The sequence below is a fragment of the Canis lupus genome, chromosome 3 (assembly GCF_003254725.2).
Source record: "Canis lupus dingo isolate Sandy chromosome 3, ASM325472v2, whole genome shotgun sequence".
Taxonomy (NCBI): Eukaryota; Metazoa; Chordata; class Mammalia; order Carnivora; family Canidae; genus Canis; species Canis lupus.
The window spans coordinates 19,894,307-19,916,879 of NC_064245.1; the positions used below are offsets into that span (position 1 = coordinate 19,894,307).

At 48.8% G+C, this 22,573-nt stretch overlaps 1 long non-coding RNA gene across 1 annotated transcript; it reads left to right on the top strand.

Annotated features, from left to right (window-relative positions):
- The first annotated feature begins 1,385 nt into the window (after positions 1-1,385).
- LOC112653624 (uncharacterized) lies at positions 1,386-22,313 on the top strand. The gene is made up of 4 exons (XR_003132320.3): positions 1,386-1,739; positions 13,522-13,650; positions 15,534-15,583; positions 19,142-22,313. It is a non-coding gene; the product is annotated as an uncharacterized LOC112653624 (long non-coding RNA).
- The last annotated feature ends 260 nt before the right edge of the window (positions 22,314-22,573 follow it).

Sequence of the window (22,573 nt, forward strand, 5' to 3'; positions counted from 1 at the left end):
TTAAATTAAACTGCTATGGGTTAATATAATTGTTAATAAAAGCCTTCTTCTGCCCGCCTCTCAGGGTTTTTCCCCTCCCCCTCTGGCATTTTATGACGTGCCATCCACGATAAATGTAAGCAGAATTATGTGGATCCTGGTAGCCTATTCTAGGACTGTAATGTCGCGTCTACAGGTCAGCGAGGAAATGCAGAGGATAATTACCTTGTTTCAAGACTACATTGAGAAAATAGACTTCTTTATTAGTTTAGGGTGCTGGTGTTCAAACTTTTCTCTTTGTAAGTGTGTGTGTGTGTGTGTGTGTGTGTGTGTGTGTGTGTACACACAGAGAATTCTATACACGCTTGTGCGCACCCCTGTAGCAGTGCCATGTTTGTGCACTAAGGCTGCCATGTAATCATCACATTGGGTTGGCTTAATGCATTTAACAGAACTAATGGGTCGTCTGTGCCGAAAAGCATGCGCCTATTTTTTAATCCCGTCACGTAATAAAACGGTTTTGTACCAGTCTGAGACGTCCACCTTTATCCCTTATAGATGCTCTCGTCTATAGTTGAAAAGAAAAACCCTTTCAACAACTTTTGGTTCCTGACCATGGCTAAAATGTGCCCCCTTCTTTCTCGGCAACTATCCTTTATTTTGTAAAGCCTATTCTCGGGTATAATAATAACAACAACAACAACAGCAGCAGCAGCAAACAGTCCTTGCTGTATGGAGGCTCGGTTGAAATGATCCGGTGAGCTCGCGCCTCGGTCCTGGCTGCTGCGGAATCTCAAATACTGAGTATGATCGGACTTGGTCGTGGGCTCCAAGCTGCAGGAGACCGAAGCTACTTTTTCGTGCCGGGATTTCACATCTTCCTAGCCTTGAGTGTGCGCGCTACACACCCACCCACCCCCACCCACCCCACCCACCCCTCCCTCCGGAACGCCAGCCGAGGGGGGCCCCAGACGTTAGCAGGCTCGCGGGACCGAGGCCGAGCCGGGGCGGCCTGGGAGCGGCCCGTGGGAGCGTGGCCCGCGCGCGGGGTGAGGGGGCGCCGCAGTCTGGGTGCGGGGGCTGCGCGGGCTTCCAGGGTCTGAGCCGCGGGCGAAGCTGGCCCCGCGCCGGGCCGTGCAAAGTTCCGAGCAGCCTGGAATCCCCCGAGGGCCGCCCCGGTCCCGGCGCAGGGGAGCCGTCCGCGGTGCGAGCGGGAGCCCGGCCGGCCGGGGTGGAAGCCGGGGAAGGGGGTCCCGCGGCGCTTTTGTACCGCCCCGCCTCGGCCCGCCGCGAGCTGACGCACCGGCTCCCCCGGGACGCTGGGGGCGTCGCGCTGCAGCTGGGTGGGGAGCAATTTATCCCTCGCCGTCCCATCCCAGCCCATCCTCCGTTACTCCACCCTACCCCTCCCACCCCTCCACCTCCTCCTCTTCCTCCTCCTCCTCCTCTACCTACGCCCTCACTACCTCGGATTCTCCACCTCCTCTCCGTCCTCCTTCCTATTTCCCTCTCTCCCTCTCCTCCCTCCCGCCTCCCTTCCCTCTCCCCCCCCCCCTTCTCTTCTGAATAAGCAAGCTTTTGCCTCTAAAAGTCACAAGTAATCCTCGTGTGTGACAGAGAGAGAGAGGGAGAGGGAGAGGGAGGGAGGGAGGGAGGCGAGCCTGCCGAGAGGAGCTGCAGGCAGGAGGGGAATCTGGCACAACGGCTGGGAGAGGAAACTTGACGCTTCTGGGCCTCCATTCGCCAGGGCCTCGCCCGAGGTGAGTACTCCCGGGGGCAGCGGAGTTCGATTCCTGGCAGGGTCCAGCCTCCGCCCGCACCCCGGGCCCGGGGATGGGCACCAGTACCTGGGGCTACTCGGACATCCAGGCAAACGGGGGTGGGGTGAGCGCGGGCGGGCGGGGGTGGGGGCGGCGGGCAGGGGTCCAGCGCGAGGGCGGGGGCCCCGAGGCTCCGGGGCGCCGCGGAGGTCGGACCCCGGGTTCTCGCCCTCGGGCGCCCTGCGCGTCCCGCCCGGCTTCCCGGGGACTCCGGGAGGCTTCCAGCTACCCGATTTCCCTCTCTGTGCTGCGCCTGCCCACAGCTCCCCTCTTTTACACACCCGCGTGCAAATGGGATCGTGCTCAGTCACCCAGTGACCATCTGCGCCTCGGTCGAATCTCGGGGAAAGGGAAAGTTTGGCCAGGCGGGGGGCTGCGCAGCTCTGCGGTTCCCTGGAACCGAAATTGGGAACCAGGGGTTTGTGCAAGGAATCGATAGCTTTCGTTTTCTTCCTTTAAAAAATTTACCTTTAACGAAAAATCGCTTGTATTCAAAAAGATTATTGGATTACTATGTCTGATCAGCTGCTGATTACCTACCAATAAGCGTTTTAAACACGCACGCACATCCGCGCGCGCACACAGGCACACAGACGCCCCGGGGGCTCCGTGCAGTCGGGAAGGCCATCAGAAGTAACCCAGAATTCGGAGTCGCCGGGGCTGTGAAACGTGTAAAGGCTGTGTACGCGCCCTCCCTGGGTACCGGGGGGGGGGGGGGGCAGAGGGAGCTCGCGCGTCGGCTCGGCGTTTTCTCTGTGCCTGTGTGTTTCGTGTGTTGTCAGCTGGCTTTGGTTTCTAAGCGCTGAACGCTGCCAGGGGCGGGGGCCGGCCTCCACCATCCACCTCGGCACCCTAGTGGCGAAACAGGACTCATTTGTTTGGTGCAGAGCGGTGACGACCTAGAAGAGACTGAAGTGTGGTTAGGTCGGCACCCTGCCATCCATTACACCTGCGGCAGATGGCTCAAGCGGTACAACGGTTTTGTTGGCGGGGACGAAGGAGGGAGGAGGGGGAGGCTAGGGCCTCGCCCCACTCTGGGGGAGTACCATAAAGAGCCAAAGACATGAAAGAAGCCATAGTCGTACCATCACAGGCAATAATGTTGCAGCGGCCCAGGAGTGAACCTGGGACATGTTAGTGACCTTGGTGCCTGACCCCAGTTGATGACATGGCCGAGAGTTTTAGGACCAATATATTTTCAAGTGAATTTTTGATGAAGCACCTCCTTTTTGCCTATACACACACATACACACACACACCTGTCTCCAACCAGATGCACACAGGTGTCCTTGGAGCTCTATTCCCTGAAGCCAAGCGTCATTGAGCCCCTGCGGATTTCACCGCAGCTAAAAGGGAGGCCACTCTGGGGGCAGGGAGCCTCTCCTTTCTCCCCAAATGATTTTTCCAATCAGCCAGCCAGCTACCACACACAAGCCTCCCCTCCCCAGATAACCAACTAGCTGGGATTTAGCGGGGTTCCTAATGTATCCATCTCTTTTTCACATACAGTGATGTGCCTTTCTGTGCAATATTCTCATCCTTGCATCTCTTTCTTCCTTCATGCTCCTCAACAAGCAGGAAAGGAAGTGCACACACACACACACACACACACATCCTCCCAGGCGAGCCCTGAGGAGGGCAGGTGTGACAAAGGAACACAGATACAGTCTAATGATAGCTTAGCCTGTCTTCTTTCCTTAATTTTCTTGCTAAGAAAGAGGAATTAACAGAGAAATATATTAAGGAAGACATAAAAAGAATGAGAAGCCTTGTCTCCATGTTCAGTTCACACACACATCACTGCAACAACCATGGAGATATATATATATATATATATATATATATATATATATATATATATACACACATATATATACGTATATATATATATATATTACATATAATAGTATGTATATATTCATGTTGTGGAATAAGAAACAATTTCACTGCCCTAATTTTGTGTTCTGAATTTAATTAGGGTTTAATATGCTTAGCTTTGGGGGGGGGGTATTAGGTATACAGAGAATTTCCACCATTTTGACACTTAAGTTCTATTTGTCTATTCTCTTTCATGCTAAATCAATAATTTTTAGATTCAGTAAAACCAAAGACTATCAAGCAACAATGAGAACACATTCAAGCTAAGATTTTCCAGTCACAAATAAAGCTGCATGATAGAAATCTAATGCTTCTCAAGAAAGGGAAAACATTTCAACCCTAGCATTTTTCAAGGTGCTTTCAATACCCAGAGCCACCTCTGAACTGGGTTTGGTTGATGGGTACTTGTTGTGTGCCCAGTGCAATGTAATAATTTTCCTGTAGTCATTTTCTTTTTCTATGAAGACTTCCATTTTATGAGAAGAAAGTTGACTTTGATATGCAGTAGGGTGTAGGATTCTTCGAGAGAAATGCCATTAGGATATAGCTCTGTTTTATTCATTATTAGTAATACAGGTTTGTTCATACACCATCAAACTGCTAAGGGCCTGCTCTGGGATGTATTCATATATTATCAGAGCACATTCAGATACATTTACAGGGTAAAAAATAAGAAGATGAAGATATTGCAAACAGTTGAGGGTGGCCTTCTTGAGCATTTTAGATATTTTTTTTTAATTCAAAAAAGAGGAAGAGACTGCATCTAGAACTCTTTAAGGGCACTAGGAGATTCCCATCTTATTTAAACAAAACAAAATTAGTAAAACTTTGCAGTTGGAGAGAATGCAGACAAAAGTTTAGCCCTAACAAGATTCCTTTCCCCCTTTTCCTCAAAACACTATTATTTTTAAATTTTTACCTTATTCGACTTTATTATTTATTTATTTATCAAGTAGGCTCCATACCCAATGTGGGGCTTGAACTCAGGATCCTGAGGTTAAGAGTCACAGGCTCTACCAACTGAGCGGGCCAGGTACCCCTTGAAACACTTAAGACCCTAGTTTCAACCAGTATCTAAAGATCTAAAGCGAGGTAATTTCCAAGACGAACTCAAACTTTCTATGAAAGTTTTTTTTTTAATTCTGGTATTTTAATAAATTATATTTTAAATGGAAATTCTCCAGGATTCATATGGATTCAACTATCCCAGTCTTTCTAGCAGAAGAAATATACATTTTAATACTCAAGCGAGTTGACACCCGAACCACACTGAATCACGTTTCTTGGGCCATGGTGCGACTCAGAACCAAACACGGGAAAAGGGGGTATCTAAGGGAGAAGAGGAGGCTAATAAGACCCCTCTTTCCTCCACCCACTGTTGGGACCACCTCCTTTTCCTATGAAATGGCTATCTGCTTGAACTGAGAAGACCGGTAAGAGGAAGTAAATCTGGAATACACGAACTGGTTTCTTTCCATCCTCATACTTATAGGTTTTCCTCGGGCCTCGCCACCCCTTGGTACCCTCTCCCACCCTTTCCAACCAAAGCCAACAATCGAGGCGTTTACGCTTTTCGTGGCAGGATCTCTATACACCCTCAGGTCTCAAAAATATCTCCACCACCCCAAATTTGCTTTTACTTCCCGGTGTAGTTAAGAAGATCCTAATTCCTAAAGAAAAGCCACCCAATCCCAATCCCGGGCAGCGGCGCAGGAGCCCCCCCAGGTGCCCCGGGATGGCGAGCAGGAAGGCTCGGGCCCGCGAGCCCGGCGCCGGCCGCTGACTGCGAGCGCGCCCTCGGGTCTCGCAAGGGAGGGAACGGAGCTCTCCTAGGTGCCCTGTTGGCAAAGAGATCAGACGAAACAGGGGTGGTAGAGAAGTGGTCAGGAAGCCGAAGAGGTCAGGTCCCACCCTCAGCCTAAGTCTCTTCTAAATCCAGGAGCCGGTGGCCAAGTGCACGGCGGGTCCCTTCGGTGTCCCGAAGGGAGGTCCCGGGCGGGGGGGGGGGGGGGGCGCGTGTGCCCGTCTGTGTGTTCGGTCCCCCCCCTGCGGTCCCCCTGAGAGTCTCTAGATGCTGGGGCCTGGCCTTCCCGGGGGCAGGCGAGGCCTAGAGGGGCGGGCCCGGCGGTGGGCGCCGATCCTCGGGGCCTCCGAGTCCCCGCAGCCCGGCACCCCCAGCCCAGGGCCGCCCCGACGGCCCCGATGCGCGCCCACGCGGCCAGTAGGTGTCGCTGTTCCCCTGCTGGCCGGAGCCAGGAGCCCCGCGCGGGCCCCCAGCACCACGCAGCCCTCGGCGCCAGGCAGGGGAGCCCACCGGAGCTCCAGACCCGGCCGCTCCCCATCTGGGACCGTCCCCCCCTCACCTGGCCACGACCACAGCGCCACTGGCCGGCCTACGGGAGCGCCTTCAGGGACAGTAGGGAGAGAGGGGCCTGGTGGGGCGAGATGCGGGGCCCCCGACGGAAGCGGCTCCAAAGCCACCACCTCTCTCCCTCCTTTCTCTGCTCTTCACGTGCTGCGGGCAGCGGCCGGGCACAGGGAGCTCCTGGTACAAATCCCGGGCCGCGGGATGCACCCCCGGGCTCCACGCCGCGTTCCACGGTGGCTTTCAAAATCAGAGGTTGAAATCCCAGCTTCGTGGGAGCTAGCCACACAAAGAGTGCATTGGTTTCAACTTCTTGCCTCCAAAAGAAAAAAAAAAAAAGGGAGAAAAAGAACAAAACCTGGGCCTGGCCACATGCGTGAGCTACACACCATCCTGTGCACACGTCTGCACGCAGAAATGCGGGTCATCGCGACCGCCCCCCCTTCCCTGGCCCAGGAAGGGGTCAGTATTTGGAGGTGGCTGTCTTCTCCCAAAGCATCGCTTGCCAAATATCATCCCCCTCCGGAAACCTGGCAGTTAGCACGTCTTTGGAATCTGTATGGAAATTCTAGGTATTGAGAATTCTGCGCCCTTCTCCGGCGCCCTGCGGCTCCCTGCCTTCGGCCTCGGTGTGCCGCGTAAGAGATTATTAATCAGAAGCGTTCTTTTTGTGTGTGTGTCTCAAAAGGAGGAGGTTTGGCTTATGAATGCTGAGAGGGATATTTACACTGGTGCATCCAGTAGGTAGCTGGAGTTTTTATTGTGATTCTGATCGTTTTACACAGGGAAATCAGTGTTCTGCTTTGGAGGTAGGGAGGCGGACCGCATTGCAAACGCTAAATTCAGAACTTCCAGTTGTTGAGTTGGTGTGCAAAATGGAACTGGCGATGTATTTAAACTAACGTTTAAAAGCCATCTCTTCATTTAAATGTGGGGACATTTTGCAGTAAAAACAAAAAAAAATTAAAACCCCACACTTGATCTATATTTTTCTCATAAACACAATCGGTTGGCGAAGACGAAGAAAGGTATCCGTCAAATATCAAAGAGAATGAAAGAAACATTCCTAAAGTCCCACCTATTGCGGAGCACATCCTGACTCTGGGCCTTGGTCTCACTATCTTGGGTGCCCGCCGAGGCTGGGCAGACGCCTGAGTGTTCAAGGCAAGCCTTACGTTTTTTAGCACGAGGTGGCCAATATCCTCTTTAAATGTCATGCTTTGCTATGTCTCTACAAAACTGGCGACTTTGCGTTAAATCTTGTATCTGTTACACAATTCTAAATAATTATTTCTGATCGAGACAGCAAATTAATCATTCGTTCATGCGGGAGGGGGGCGAAACACGTGTCTAATTGGAGGTTGTGAAGTTCAGTGAGGTGATATTTTTAGCTTGGAAAGTCCAAAATCAGATACTTGGGTATCTCTCCCCCTCCCGTCTTTTCCCCACTGCCTCCCCATTTCACCCTTTTGCACCCGACCCTGTGGGCTCCCTGCTCCGCTCTCCCCCTTTCCTCTGTCTCCGTCTTCTTTCCCTTACCGCACCCCCCCCCACCGCAGCGCCTTTCCCTTTCCTCTTCCTTCTCCCCCCCCCCATTCCGCTCCCCTTCCTCTGTGTGTGTGTGTGTGTATCTCTCTCGGCCTCCACCCCCCCCCCCATTTATTGTCTGATCCTATCAGTCAAGTTAATATAAAAGTAGCAAGTGGGAGGCCCAGAACCTCTCTCCCGCGCGCCCAGGACACTTTGGGGAGGTGTCGGTCGCTGCCCGGTTACCGGCCCGAGTGGGGGCCCCCGAGGCAGGGCGCGCAGCTTTTTGAGGACTTGGGGTCCGCCCGGGGTTGCGGGGCTTATTCAAATGCCGCCCGCTGCTGCTGTGATTCGCAGGGACTCGGCCTCCATATGGTAATGCGGGGCGGAGTGGGGGGAGGCGCAGAGGGTAGAGGAGGGGAGGACGGGGGTGAGGGCGGGGTGGGAGGGGGCTCCGGCGCGGCGCGCTCGGCTGCCGGGCTGGGACAGAGCACCGGGACCCGCGGCGGCGGCGGCAGCGGCGCTACCCACCCTCCGCCACAACCCCCGCTGAACCAGCGAGCCTCCGAGCCACCGGCCCCGGGGTAAGCCACAGCGCGCACACGGCGGGGACGGTGACGGTTCAGATGCTCCAGGTTACTACCGGGAGCCAACAAGGGAGATTAGAAACAGAAAAGGAGATTACGGAGAGATCAGAGACGAGAGGTGTACCCCCGTGTGTCCCTTGTCACACAGCGCGCGCGCGCACGCACACACACGTCTGTACACACATGCATGCACAGACATCCGTGCATGCACACATTCCTTGCTAGCAGCATCTAAATATATGCACCGCCACTCTACGCCCTGAAACGTGGCGGGTGTGTTTGTCCTGAGCCCTGCATAAAGGCAGGCAGGTATGTTCGAGAGTCCAGGCAGGAGCAGACCGCCACGCACGATTGAATTGCAGCCAAACTCGGAGAGACATTTAACCTGCCGAATTGTTTCGCTCAGCCAGGTGCCCCCCTCCTCCCGCCCCCCGCCCCCGGAAAACTGGCAATTCTGCAACCAGTTGTGAAATCCTGCAACTATTCATAAAATGTGCTGAAAAGGTACTTTAGGAAAGGTAATCTTGCTATGTATGGCAAGGTAAGGGCAAAGCTGAAGGATGAGTGTGTTGCCGTTTTTTAATGTTTTACGTGTGGCCATCTGACCACTTTTTATTGGGTGACATATCATATGAGCACTTTGGTGTAGGCTTGGAAAAACTACAGCCAGAGGTAAGGTTGGAAATGCCACAAGAATTAAGGGCGCTAAAAATGGATGCTGGATAGTCCAGCGTGAAAGATGGCATACAGCTGTAGGTTTAAAATGGGAGAAAATACATGTGAATATTTATACATGAAAGCCTTTGGGGAGGGCTGAATCTTGCCCTGAGTATCTGTGCAGGTAAGTCATTCATAAGAAAACTAATTACCTGTGCATGTACTTGGACTTGTTTAATTGAATAAGCTGCATGTGTGCATACTTGCTGTTCTTTGTGGCTATGCAATTATGGATTCAGTCTTTTAAAAATGATAGCTTTGGGGGAATTTTAAAAGTGGACTTGATACATATATCTTTTCCAAAAGCCATTGTGCTGAATAGATGTATTGCCAGGAAGGAAAATCGGGCCCTATAAACGAGATTACCATTGCTTGATATCTAACTTAAGGCCTGTATAGTTTAGGGTAAATCAACTGGCTTAATATAGTCAACTGTTTTGTTTATTTGTTTTCATTTCAAAGTCCGGAATTAAGGATGCTTTTCAATCCAGATAATGTGCCTGTTTCCAGTCACATAAGATAAAAATGAAACTCAGTAAATTTTGAGTGCAGCAGATAAGGTACAACATACAATATGGTTGAAAATGTCTTCCTTGCAGAAGGCTGTCGGTTGCTGTGTCTACACATTTTAAAATAGATTTTTTTTTTTTTTGCAATAAGAAATGCTATAAGGCAATAGGGTACCGAATGTCGCAACTCTCAGTTAATCAACACAAAAATTCTTTAGAAATCTTTGGAGTCACTTCCCTTTATACCATACATTATCTCAAAGGCACTGGCCCGAACTGTGTTTTTGCTAATATGAAGTTAATTAGATAATCAAACTTTGAGCCTTGAGCGATGGGCATTACATCGACCAAGGGGGTATGTCAGGAAAAAAAAAAAAAGTGTCTTTTCTTTCATGACCAAATCAGGAGGTTATACAGCTGGCATTACATACATGACAGATGTGCATATTTGGAGCCTTAAATACACAGAAGCAGGGAGGCAACTGTGCATATTATCTAGCAAGAGACAGCAGCAGACACTCGCCAAAAAATACAGACAGAAAGGGACAAGAGAGACAGATAGACATAACAAGATAGCAAAAAAAAAAAAAAAAAAAAAAAAAAAGGAAGGGGGTGGAAATCAATAAATCGATACAACCTGAACTTTTCGCGAATTAAAAAATGCAAATATATCTTTACATATGCATCAGTATTAAAAATAATACACGCTGGAACCAACAGGAGCGGGAGCAGGAGGAGGAGGAGGAGGAGGAGGAGGAGGAGGAGGAGGAGGAGGAGAGGTGGAGGAGGAGGAAAGGAGGAGGAGGAGGAGGAGGAAAGAATGGAGGCGCCGCGGAGCCCTGATTATGCATGGGCTGGAGCTGCCTCCTCTAACCTGTTCTTCTCCGAGCCGGGCAGCCGGCGGTCCTCAGCCGCCCACAGAACAGGAGCCGAAACAACCGTTCCCGAAGGCTACAGCGTTTATTTTTCTCTTTTGGGGGTTTTGGCGGTTGTTTCAGGGGCTCGCCAACTGGCCCCTTTAATTAAAAGCTTCAATAAAAGGCGATCGCGCCAGGAATGCACCGGCTCCTCTCCGCGCAGGATTTGCATATTTTTTTAATGCCCTAATTTCCTTGATGTATGTAAATGTAGCCGGACGTAGAGGGAGACAGGGAGCTGACGTCAATGGACGTGACCTCGCAGCTAAACCTTGAACGTGAAGCCGGGATGGGGGAAAACACGGAGCGGCGGCCGGCGGAGCCCGCGGGTGCGGGCGGCGGCGGCCGAGCCCAGGCCCGAGGAGGCCGGGGGCCCCGAGCCGCCCCCGGGGGAGACGAGCAGCGCCTCCCTCGGCCACCGCCCGGCTTCCGGCCTCGCCAGCTCCGCGGCCGCGCACGCGGGCTCCTGCCCCGCGCCGCCAGCCCCACCAAAGACACCTTCTTTCGCTTCCCCCTAGAAAAACAACACACTCCGAAACAACGAACCGAAATCAACAGATACCCAGGTGTTGTAGATCACGGCCCGGGGAGCTTACCAGAAAGAAGACTCCGACAATGGAACATGAAATTTTTTTTTTTTTTGGTTAGTTTTTGTCTTTTTTGGTTTTTTTATTTTATTTTATTTTTTGGCTTCTCCAGCACAAGAGGAGGGCGGGGGCGGGGGTTGGGGAGACCGCAGACACCAGCAAATCATCCCTAAAACACGATAAGCTACACCTGTTTCCAGTAGGGAGCGGTAAATCGCCCCGCCAACCGGCCGGAGCTCCTGGTGTCGGTACCTCCACCTGCGCGCTCGTTAAGCGCGTGGGCTCCACTAACTGCCACGCTCCCAGCGTTGTGATGTGATGGAAGTGTGCGTGCGCGTGTGTGTGTGTGTGTGTGTGTGTGTGTGTGTGTGTGTTAAGGAGGTGCTCGGGCTGGTGAGCACCAAGGCAGGCGCTTGGAGAGAGGAGCGGAGCTCGCGGTTCCTCCCAGGCCGCCTCCAGGACTCGGCTACAGGGCCACCTGGGCCGGAGCACCTGGGCCGGAGCTCCTGGGCCGGAGTTCGAGTTCCACCGATTTGGGGAGGCGGGTGCGTCAGAGAAGGCGCTCGCTCTCGCTCTCCAGCCAGGCCCTTCCTATGACACTGTGTGGGAGGAGGGCTTCTGAGGGGGAGCCATTCCTGGGCCGCAGCCCCGGGCGCTGCCTCGCGGATCCGCCCGCTGTCGGTCTCGTGGAGCGCCGCAGGCCCGGCGACGAGGTAGCGAGCGGGCCGCGGCGGGGAGGCCCTCGGCGACCCCCCGCCCCCCGGCCCCGCGCGCCGGCGTGTGCGAGGCTGCGCACCCGGCGGGGGCCGCCCCCGCGCCTGCTCGCCCCCACCCCCTCCCCGAGGTAGCTAAGAAACGGTGCTCGGCCTCCTCGGGGCCGGGGCCGGGGCCGGGGCCGTGCGGAGCCCGGGGCGGAGGGCAGAGCCGCGGGCTGCCGAGGAAGGGGCGCCGGAGGCCGCGGCGTGGGCTTCCCGGGGCTGCCCTCGGCCGCCGCGGCCGCCGCCGCCTCGTTCCACCTCGCGGCCCCAGCTTTGTTTTGCTGACATGCTCGTGGCCACCGGGCCCCACGCCTGCGAGGGGAGCGTGTGCGTGTGCGCGGGGGGCGGGCGCGCGCGCGGGCGGGGGCCCTCCCGCCAAGGACACGCATGGCTGTCTGTCCTCCGGCTGCACTTGGCGGGAAAGCCGGGGGCCGCCGGCGGGGCCGAGCGCCGGCGGCTCTCATTACCACCTCCCCGCTCCCCCCGGGCCGCATTTACATACGGGCCACTCGCCTGAATTTTTACAGCCCCCGTTCCGCCCCCGGCCGCACGCGCGCAGGCTCGGAGCAGGCGCCCGCGCGCGCAGACACCCGCGCCCAGGCTGCGGCCGGCCGGGAGCGCGGGCAGGCCCAGGGGCGCAAGCCGCCCTCGGCCCGGCGGATTCTTGCACCCTCCCTCCCGCGCCTACACCCCCTGACAGCCTCCCGGCTCGTGTTCCAGGAAGCCCACTTTCCCTCCAGGCCCCCACCCTTCTCTCCCTGCACACTCCCACCCACACCCTCCCACATCTCTCTGCCTCTTTCCCGGGAACACACACACACACACACACACACACACACACACACACATGCTTTTTCTTCCCCCTCAAATAGATAACCCCTATAGGGCTTCCCTGGTACCTTTTGAATAGCTCTGGAGTTTAAAGAATAAAAATCCCTATAACGTATTGCTTGTCTTTGGCCAAACACATTTGACGACCACAACAAAAAGGGGTGGAGGAGTGAGGAAGGGGGGACTTTAACCAAAAGACCTTTCTTTAAAAAAAAAAAGTCTGCAAGTCAAAAGGTCATTCTCCAAGTTTGTAAATAAAATTGCAAAGGGAGCTCTTTAAAAAAAGGGGGGGGAGGAGGAAAGAAGGAAGATAGAAAAGATCCACAAGTTACATAAAATGGTGCATTGGAAAAACAAGACAGGCCTATTCTCAAAAGAGAGAGAGAGAGAGTCTAAAGAAATCAAGGAAAAAACTGAAGGAAAAGAGAAAAAAGAGAGAAGAGAAAATAAAAGGTAGAAAAGGCAAAAGAAGTTTCCAAAGAAATGTGTGCTTTACGTCCTACAATAGGAAAATGTAGCCATTGCCGTCCTTCAGACGAGACATTTCTAATTTGTTCCGTCTGTCAGGAGGGGACTATGAGAGGTTTGGGTGCAAATTCATTATCTCTGGCAACGCAGAACGTAGTGTGAGGACTGAAAAAGACCGTGGCAATGGATGAACAATAGGGCTTCAGTTCATCAGTAACAAAAGCAGTGGGGAAATTGGTTGAGTTTCAGAGCACGTCCTCCTCGGCAGAGGGGGCTGGACTAGACCTTGGACAGCCCCCCCAAAAACTTGCCGAGCCTCGCACACACCACTTCACTCTCCACTCCGAGGCTCAGGGAGCAAGTGCCTGGCGTGGGGGGGAAAAGTTGGCTTTTTTCCTCTTTCGTCTTTTGCGCCCTTCTCTCCCTTTCCCCAGAAGGGAAGAGCCGTTTAAACTATTTTAGACGCAATCAAGCAAGAATCACCGTGTGGAATTGAGCGGCAGTTTTAAATGTGCTAAGGAGAGGAATGATCTGAAAAAAAAAAAATTTTTTTTTTCTTTTTTTTTTTTTTTTTTGAGACGCCGAAAGGAGCCTGTTTGTGTGCTGCGGCCGCCCCGTGACACTGGATCTTGTCTTCTGGCCGGCGCCTCGATTCCTGCCCAGCTGGATTTGGGGGGCGACAGCGCCCGGCGCAGGGCGGAGAGCAAGTGAGTACCGGGGCGGCCCGCAGGCGGCAGCGCGGAGGGCGGCCCGGGGCCCCGGCGGCCGCCGCACGCCCCGCGCCCGCGCTCCTCCCTCGGTCCTCGAGCGGGTGACCGCAGAGCCCCCGCCGCGGGCCGCTCCGAGGGCCAGTCCGGGGCTTTGCTTCAGCTAATTGATTGCGAGTCTCGGATGCTAAACCTGTTGATCTCTTGAGTTGTCTGAGCCAGAACTGTTAATTACCCAGCGGTCTGACCCCCCGTTGCACAGAGACGCCGGGGAAATTTCGCGTTGGGAAGGGGAATTTTGCATGTAATTTCGTGGTGGTGGTGGTGGTGGTGGTGGGACTTTTTTCCTTATTGAACCTAGAGCGAAATGCAATTGTACGTCGCGTTCCTGGATCCAGGATTTGCATTTCGAATGATTCTTTTAACCACCTCAAAGTTGCAGTCCTCTGGCAATGAAGTGAGGCTCGGACTGGGATGCTGGTGGAAACTTATGGACACAGGCTAACTAGACCTGGTGGATTTCCACTTCCTTCTTTTCTCTTGCCTTTTGGATTCTGGGAGGCCAGAGGCGGCTTTGCAGGGTTATCCCAAGTTCAGATGCATCGAGGTACCGGCCATCGCGGTTAGTTACTGGGACTTGGAACCTTTCAGCTTCAGATGCTTCTGGTATCTGAGGGGAGCCCGGTCTCTGCAGTTTGCCTGGAGCCCAGACCTCGCGAAGGGAGCCGAGACCTTCCTTCGGTGGCCTGGAATTGTCTGAGGGAACGCGGGGAGGTGGGAACCCCGGCACTGTATTTGCATTAGTGTCGGCCGCGTTTTCTCTTGCAAATGCACGGGCGCTGCTTGAATGGGGGACTGTCTGGAGGGGTCAGGGCAGCAGTGGTATTGATCAGAAGTTAGACCGGAGGCCCTGTCAAGTCACGGCCATGGCCGGGGGCTCTTTTGGGGCTGTGGCTGCCTTGGGCCCAGAATGGCAGGGTCGGATCCAGTTTCCTCCCTCTCCTGGTGCCCAGCTCTTCCCAGCACCCTCCTTCCCCACCTTGCCACCAGTAATTAGGGCGCTGTCTCGGAAACGAGCTCCCATAGTCAGCATAATTGAACCAGTGCAGTACTTTCATTTTGCAAGACCAGTAGCCCCACCCCACTACTCCAAAATAACAATAAACATTAAAAAAATCATAAAAGAAAAGCAACCTATTTTCGGGAGAGTAAGACTTCTTGAATATTGAATCATGGAGGAATGGGGGAAGGGAATAAAAAAAAATCCACCACTTTACAGCAATCAGGTTTTACATTATTCATTGATTTACTGAAGGAAATAGCCAATCAGGAGCCATAGATATGAATGCACATCTCACCGTGCTGTGGCCTTACAGTAAACTATTTGCATCTTTCTAATGGATTAGATATTTATCTAGGGATTCCCATTGTTTGAAAGGCCTGGAAATCCAGTTCCTTAAACATTTAGAAAATACGACTTTGTTCCAGTCTTGAAATTCTTACAGGGAAGAACTCTCCCTCGTCTTTTGTATAGCAGGTTACAGTGTTCAAATCCCTAATGTTTTTTTAAGGGTCCCTCTTCCTTCCAAGCTAAAAATAAAAGAAAAGAAGAAAGAAAAAAATTAATTTCCCAAACCCCTCCAGATTCTGCATATTTTGCATTCCCATTATCATGCATGTCTCCATTTAAATGCAAATTAGCATATTTAACCCTGTGGGTGCTGAAGCCCAGCACACATTGTACTGGGGTTTTCTGTAATCTCTTGGCATTTTAAGGGATCATGGTAATTGCAATACTTTAAAATGAAGCCAAATCTAAACATGACTATACAGATCTATGTATGTATTAAAACTGTGATCATTTGTTTTCTTGACTTTTTCAGATGAGACTGCGAAGGAGCATAAAATGAATAGACAATACAACCAACCAAAGGTAAATTACAATTTTACATTTGATAAAATCAAAATGATATACAAAGTCAAAATAGAGTATCATTTGCTAGGTGGTGGGCCTGCAGTGTATTGCATATGTCCCAGTTCATGCAATAGATACAATTCCAGAAAAATCCAAGTTTCCCTATGTGCAGGTTTTTTTTTCCCTATATGTAGCCTTTGTATACTATATATCAAGAATAATGCAAACATAACCTGTAACTGCCTATAAAAATGAAATTCAGGATACAGAGGACATAATAGGACACTTTTATTAGAAAGTAAGCCAGTCAAGTACCTTGCCTGAACTATACAAATCGCTGTAAATTAAATGGCTTTTATGTAGAAAATGGTAGTCTTGACTGTATTAGTGGACTGTGGTTTACTTACATAAGAATCTACAAACCAAGTATTAAAAAGGGATATCAGTAATTGGCCAATTCTTTACGTACCCTGCAGTAGTCTGAATAGGATTCAGAGAGGTGTTCTAAATATTAGTGGCAAGCCTGGTTATTTGTATTTATGGAATAGCATAATTCTGATCCAAATGTGGGGAAAAAATCATAACTTTTCACTTCTAACTTAAGCAGAGATTTGTTTATTCCCAAGAAAACCAGGATGTTTCAATTCATGTTTCAGCCATCTGGAGACCTATAAAAAGATTAGAAAACAAGCATGACAATCACGTCCTAATCTACTGGCCATTAATGGGAATTTATTAGAGAATGAGCAGGCAGGCCATTTGAATTCAGTATCTCCTTCAATATGCAGATTTCAAAAAGGGTATTCTGTGGCTCAGATAAATAGCTTTCTGAAAACCAAAAATATCTGAAATGAAAACATGTAGGTGTTAATAGTTGCTCATAACAATGCATGGCAGGCATTGCTAGGACTCAGCCCAATTGTTTCAACTGTCTTACATCCTAAGTGATAGTGAAGTCCTTGAAATGTATATGATAAACCATGGCCTGAACCTTGGCAATATTCAAAATAATCAGGTGTTCAGTGTTAAGCCTTGCTGTGGATCTTTTATTTCTCCATACCTTGAAAGAGGGTGGAGAGGTAAAATATTTAATTGGCTAGATGGCTGGTGGACAGACTGCCCATAATCTTTATGTTGGCTATTTTCACTTTTTTTTTTGGGAAGGGGGGCGTCTCACAATGAATCTACGGTGTTTGTGGCATGCATGGGGGGGCCAGTCCTGGAGTCAGGTGATGTGACTATGTGACATTGCTTTAGAACATGCTATTTTAAGACAGTATTTTCTGTAGCTTATAATTGTAGAAACACTTCAAATGTTCAGTGTCTTGGCTTTCGTGATTGTTACTTGGGTTCTAAAAATGTATTTAATTGTTAAATCTGGGAATATAGCCACATTAATTTGCGAATTCACACAGATAAGGGGTGACACACATACACAGACATACATGTGTCACAACTCTCTACTTTCACCAACCCCCACCCAGACATATATAAGGCAAAAAGATATTCTAAAAATATCTGCCATTTCTTCGGATTTTGACTTAAGGAATTGAATTCATCTGATCATATGCTTGCTTTATGTAGTACATGCCAAATCACTAATGATTCTGCTTCTAGGTCTTGGAAAGCAAGGCCAAAATACTCTCAATCTTCCAATGCAGCAAAGCTCATTATGGTTTTACATAATGTCAAAGTGGCATGTGCCTCAGTGATGTGTTCAGTTCTGTCCATTAGTTTATGTTGTGACCTCACAGTTCAAGAAGGAACAGTAACTCTGGGAGTGTGGTTCTCTGAATTAGTTTGTAGTTTGCACGTACATTTCATATGTAACCCAATGCAGCCATTTCTGATCATACTTCTTCTACCAAGATTTGATAAGAAAAATAGATGAGCAATTACCATAGCTTAGTCTTTTCTAAATAATCAGAACACAAGTGCTCACCCAAAAAACTGAATAAAAAAAAATCTAATGGAAAGTTGGCATCTGTGTTTCTAAATTGTATCTTTAATTGGTGTGATATTATTGTTTGAACTCTAGATTGGGGCTTTTCTTGGAAATTTTGTTTTTTTTTTTTTTTTTACTCGTCAGGCTTTTCTATAGGATTTACATATGTGTTCTGTACGTAACTTGATAAGCATATTCACGCTTATGTCTTACAAGAATAAATTATTGAATTAATGGAAGAATATATATTAATTCTGAAAGTGTTTTGGTCACTGGGGAAAATAGTCAACCTAAAGAAATGAGAGTATTGTGATAAACTAGTGATGTGTGAAATGAATATGAAGATTTATGGCATTTGCTTGTAGCATATATTTTAAAGAATAGTAACATCACCAAACATGACTCCTAATTTTGGAAAGCAATCCTTAAAGTTCACCCATGGTGAATATGCATCTTATGTGGACTGCACCTTAGTCATACTGTTGAGGGCCATCTGAGTATTAGAACTGTACATATGATAGATGCATTAGACATAGATGACCTATTATGAAGGAGAAGAAGAAAAGAGCTCTTTTAGGTGACCATATTTACACTTTGAAAAGTCCTAAGGAAAGGAATGAGGCTAATTAATTACTAAAACGCTATTCCCTTCTAGATAGAAGAAAGGTGGGGGTGGGGAAGGGGAAGGTATAATGCTCTTAACACCCAGGTGTTTTGTCTTTTCCATGGGGGTAACAATACTTTTTTCATAATTTCATAAGAAAAGACTAGTACATTTTGTTCTTCTGTATAAAAACTGACGTTTGAAATTACAAACAAAGGCTCAGCATTTTTATTACAGCAGAGTTGGGTACAACAGTAGAAACTAATGCTGCAATGTTTACCTGTGCTACATTCTAAGGCACACACCCTATACAGAGTCATTAAAAAAAAAAAAAAAAAACCAGGATGAAGTCGGCCTGCTTAGAGCCTTCTGTTTGAACTTACAGACCAAACAAAATACGCTGCCCTATCGCCATGGCACATAGATACAAAACATGACTGAGCTGTGAAGCCATTAAAAACACACCACCAGAGCAAATTGTCAATGTAATCACACATCGACTCACTGCGTAATACAGATCTGATTCCCAGCCCCAGAAAGCAAGGCCCTGCTTTAAGCAATAGCAAAGTGCCTTCCATCTGTCTGCCCATGCAATCTGCCAGAAGAGAAATGCAGGCAAAGACGTTCCCCAGATCTGAAATGCTTTTATCTGTCCTTAGAGAGAGATTTCTTCCAGTCTTTGGATATTAGAGCGATCTACACTAGCACCGAGGAGGTAAAAGGCCGCGGGTTGCTTTTCCTGGAGCAGTCGGTAGTGCTAGCGGAAGAGATGTTGATTGAGAAAATAGGGCTTGTAGCAATGCTGCCGCCGCTGCTGCTGCTGCCGCTGCCGCTGCCGCTGCTCGGGCAGGAGGCGTGGGGCAGTTGGCTGATCACTGATGCATATCAATAACCGTGTACTTGAGATTTCTCATGACATCATCATTACCTTGGTCTCCCGCGGTCTCGAACCTTTGACCTTGCCGGGCTGGTCCACATTTTGGCAGTGAAAGCCCCACCAATGATGGCCCTTTTCTCCTTCTTTCAGACCGGGGGCAGCAGCACGCCAGCAAGACGGCATCTTCTCCTCCCCAGCCTAGAAGCCCTGTGAAATCGAGGATCTTCCCCCTAAAACACACACACACGAGATATGTGCAATCAAGCTGCCACCGCTTGGTAAAAAGCTCACGGTGCCTAACCCAAAAGGATCAGGAGCAGATCCTTGAATCAGCTGTCACCTCTTCTATAGAATGGGATGTTTTTTTTTCCTTCCTCCTTAACCTGCGCTGGAAATTGCCGTTGGCTTTGTACATCTCTATAGAGGGAGGCTAAAGAGTCTTGCGTGAGAATGAAGCAATTTACAATGCAAATAGAGGCCTGTGGAGGGACGGATGCTGCTGCTCACTCGTAACCGCTTGCTGCACCTTAATAGCTGGTTTTATTTTTTGATATTAATAGATGAATTGTTGGCTAACGCTGTCGGAGATTACTTGCTGAAAGGAAAGAAAAGTTCGGAATAAACTTTGAAAGCAACAGATCTCGTTTGGATGTTTTAGCCGCACACACAAACAGAAACCAGGTCATATTTACATACAAGAAGGAATCTTATGCTCGGCAAGTGTCCTGGAGGACTACTCTTCGGTACTGCCAGAGAGATCGGGATCTGGAATCTGGCCAGAGGAAGACAGAGGCGTGTGAGGGAAGTGAGTTGTTATCTTTGGTTATCTAGCTGTATGAGTGTATTGGTCTTCATAAAGCTAGATAACCGAAAGTAAAAACTCCTTCAAGATCGCCGGGGAGCATGTGAGAATGAAAGACTACAACCAAGAGACAGTAAAAACCAGAAAGGTCAGGAATACTTATTGAATCTAACTTTGTTTTTGTTTTTGTTTTTGTTCTTCTTCCTTATGATTAAAGGTGGGATTAGAGGAAATTAAGTGACACACAGGGGCCGAACCATAAAGGTGCCAGGTACTCTGAGAGGGGTTGTTAGAGCTGCAAAGGAGAATTGTATAGTGCTCATGAGTCAAGATGCATGTGCAGTTTGTCCTACTTTAAGACAAAAGTTAATATGAGGGGTTTTCTTTTTTCCCCCCTCCCTTAGAAAGCTGTTGTAGAGAGGTCTGGTATCTAGTTCAAAAATGATTCCATAATCTGCAGAAGTAGGCTATTTCCTTCTGAGGTTCCCCTCCCCTGGAAAAAAAAAAAAAGGAAGATTATGCGGGAGGACTACATGTATTGGGGTTGTGTGTCAAATTCTATTGCATTAGACTTTCAGAAAAGTTTATGATGGAAGGTTAATAATTTGTATCTACTAAGGACATACAGCTAGCAGAGAAAATGCAAAAAAAAAAAAAAAGGCAAAGGCTGATTTTTTATTCTTCTATTCAAAATACAAGGACAGATGCTTCTCTGTTCCAAGAGGGTTTCCTTGAGGAAGCTACTGAAGCAGAAAGACATGATGGAGACGAGATCGCCTCCCCTCTTGTCAAAGTGTTAAAAAAATGTTCTGTCTTACTCGGCGCCTAGCATTGGAAATGAAAGTGACATTTACGCCACAACCCACGTGTGCGCCTCCTCTCTTTTTGTTTAAGGATGATCAGGTCTATCCAGGAAACAGCTCTGGCATCCCAAACTGAAATAATTAGGACGTATATAGACCTGACAAAAATGGAAAGGGGGTGGGGAATCTGAGGGTCTGTCTTGCCTAATTGATTCCGATAAACGGAATGCAGGAGATGTGAACGGCAGGACGCTCCGATTCCCACGCTCGGGGGCAAGTGGTAAAGCGGGCCCGGCAGCCTATGACAGACAGCCCTGTTGGGGGGTGGGGGCATGAAAAAAACATCAAGTGCACACACCATACTCATCTCCATCGCTTAAGAAAGTGGAGGCATTTCCCACCCACAGCCATCTGCAGCCTCCCAAATGGTAGCACCAACTGGTCTGTAGCTGCTGCATACTGTCTGTTTCTCTTAATTTTATGACCACTGTTTAATCTGGCCATAATTAAGTTCAGCTTTCTTCTTGGGTTCAGATTTTCAATATTTTAGGAAAGCTAGTGGGAAAGCAGTTCCAGGAGAGTCCCGTTTCTGCCTGCCCTTCACGTCAAATTCTCAGTCTGTACTTTTGGCCTTGTGATCACCTTTGGGCTCTTGCTTTGGATGGATTATATCTAAAAACATGTACTCTGCAACAGACATTATTATCACTTCCCCAGGCTGTTTACCCCCCTAACATGATACAGCTAGGAATTTGGCGTGATTATGCTAGTAGACACACACTGGAAGTAAAACTATAAAATCATCAGCCTACATGCAGAAAGTTAATTACAATAGCGGTATGATAAGAGGTGGGTTTGGTGTAATCCCAGTGAGATGCGTTCTATACAGCCATTTTTATTGAATCTCAAAGTGACTATACTTAGCAGAAACTTTGGGGCTTTGGAGGTCCCCATTGTAATCTTCCCCTAAAAGTTCTTACATTTTTCTCCATGTGTCAGAGCAGACATTTGGATAGGCATTAAACATAAATACAAACATTGCAGTAAGCAAATGCCTAAAAATGGCCTGTTACCTTCCATGTGGCCTGGATTACTGACACTCTCAAATCCCAAATATGCAGTTATTCTCCAAAAGCATTACATTTTCCTTTGTAGCTTCAGCACCTTCTAAGACTCCAGACTGGAGAAGCCTGTAAAACCACTGTTGGTTTCCGTTAGAAACTCCGAGAGACTTTATTAACGTAAATTCTCATTATGGCTGCTGAACACGTGCCAAAGTTTTACTACTGTAGTGACCGTTGAGAAGACCCTTGTTTATTTACATTTGAAGCACTGTTTGTGCAAACAACCTTTCATTGTTAAGTGCCTGTATTCCTTTCATTTAGTTCATGTCCAGGGGTGCTATTTACCTAGAACCATTGTCTACTACAATTAACATTTACATTACAAAGTGTGTGGTTTTCTTTCTCAAGGAGGTTCAATTAAGGCAATAAGATGTTTGCTAGGGAAACCTATTGTTTACTGAAAGCACTCAATGGAGTCAAATTACTGAAGCTTTTGCTTACATCTTGGTCTTTTATGTAAATGTGTTAAATATAGCGTCTAAGGAAAATAAACAATATTATAATTATGTGTTTGCCATTGTCATATCAAACTTGCTTTGTACCATACTAATGTTACATGACTTACCGATCAATAAAAATACATTTCAATGTTATTATTTTCATTTTATTTTTTGCTGTTCCACTACTCTTGCTGCAACATGTCCCAATTTTTCTTTTTTCTATTGCACATCAGACTTCTGACATTTTGTTTTATTTGTGTGTGTTGAAGAGAGGTACTGTATCTGAGCATGGGTCTGGAGGATGTCCGAGGTAATCTCTACGATGACCTTATAATAAGGTGATATTTCTCTGAAATCTGAAATATTCCAAAGGCATGTACATATAAGTCAAAAGAAGTGTAAATATCAGTTAA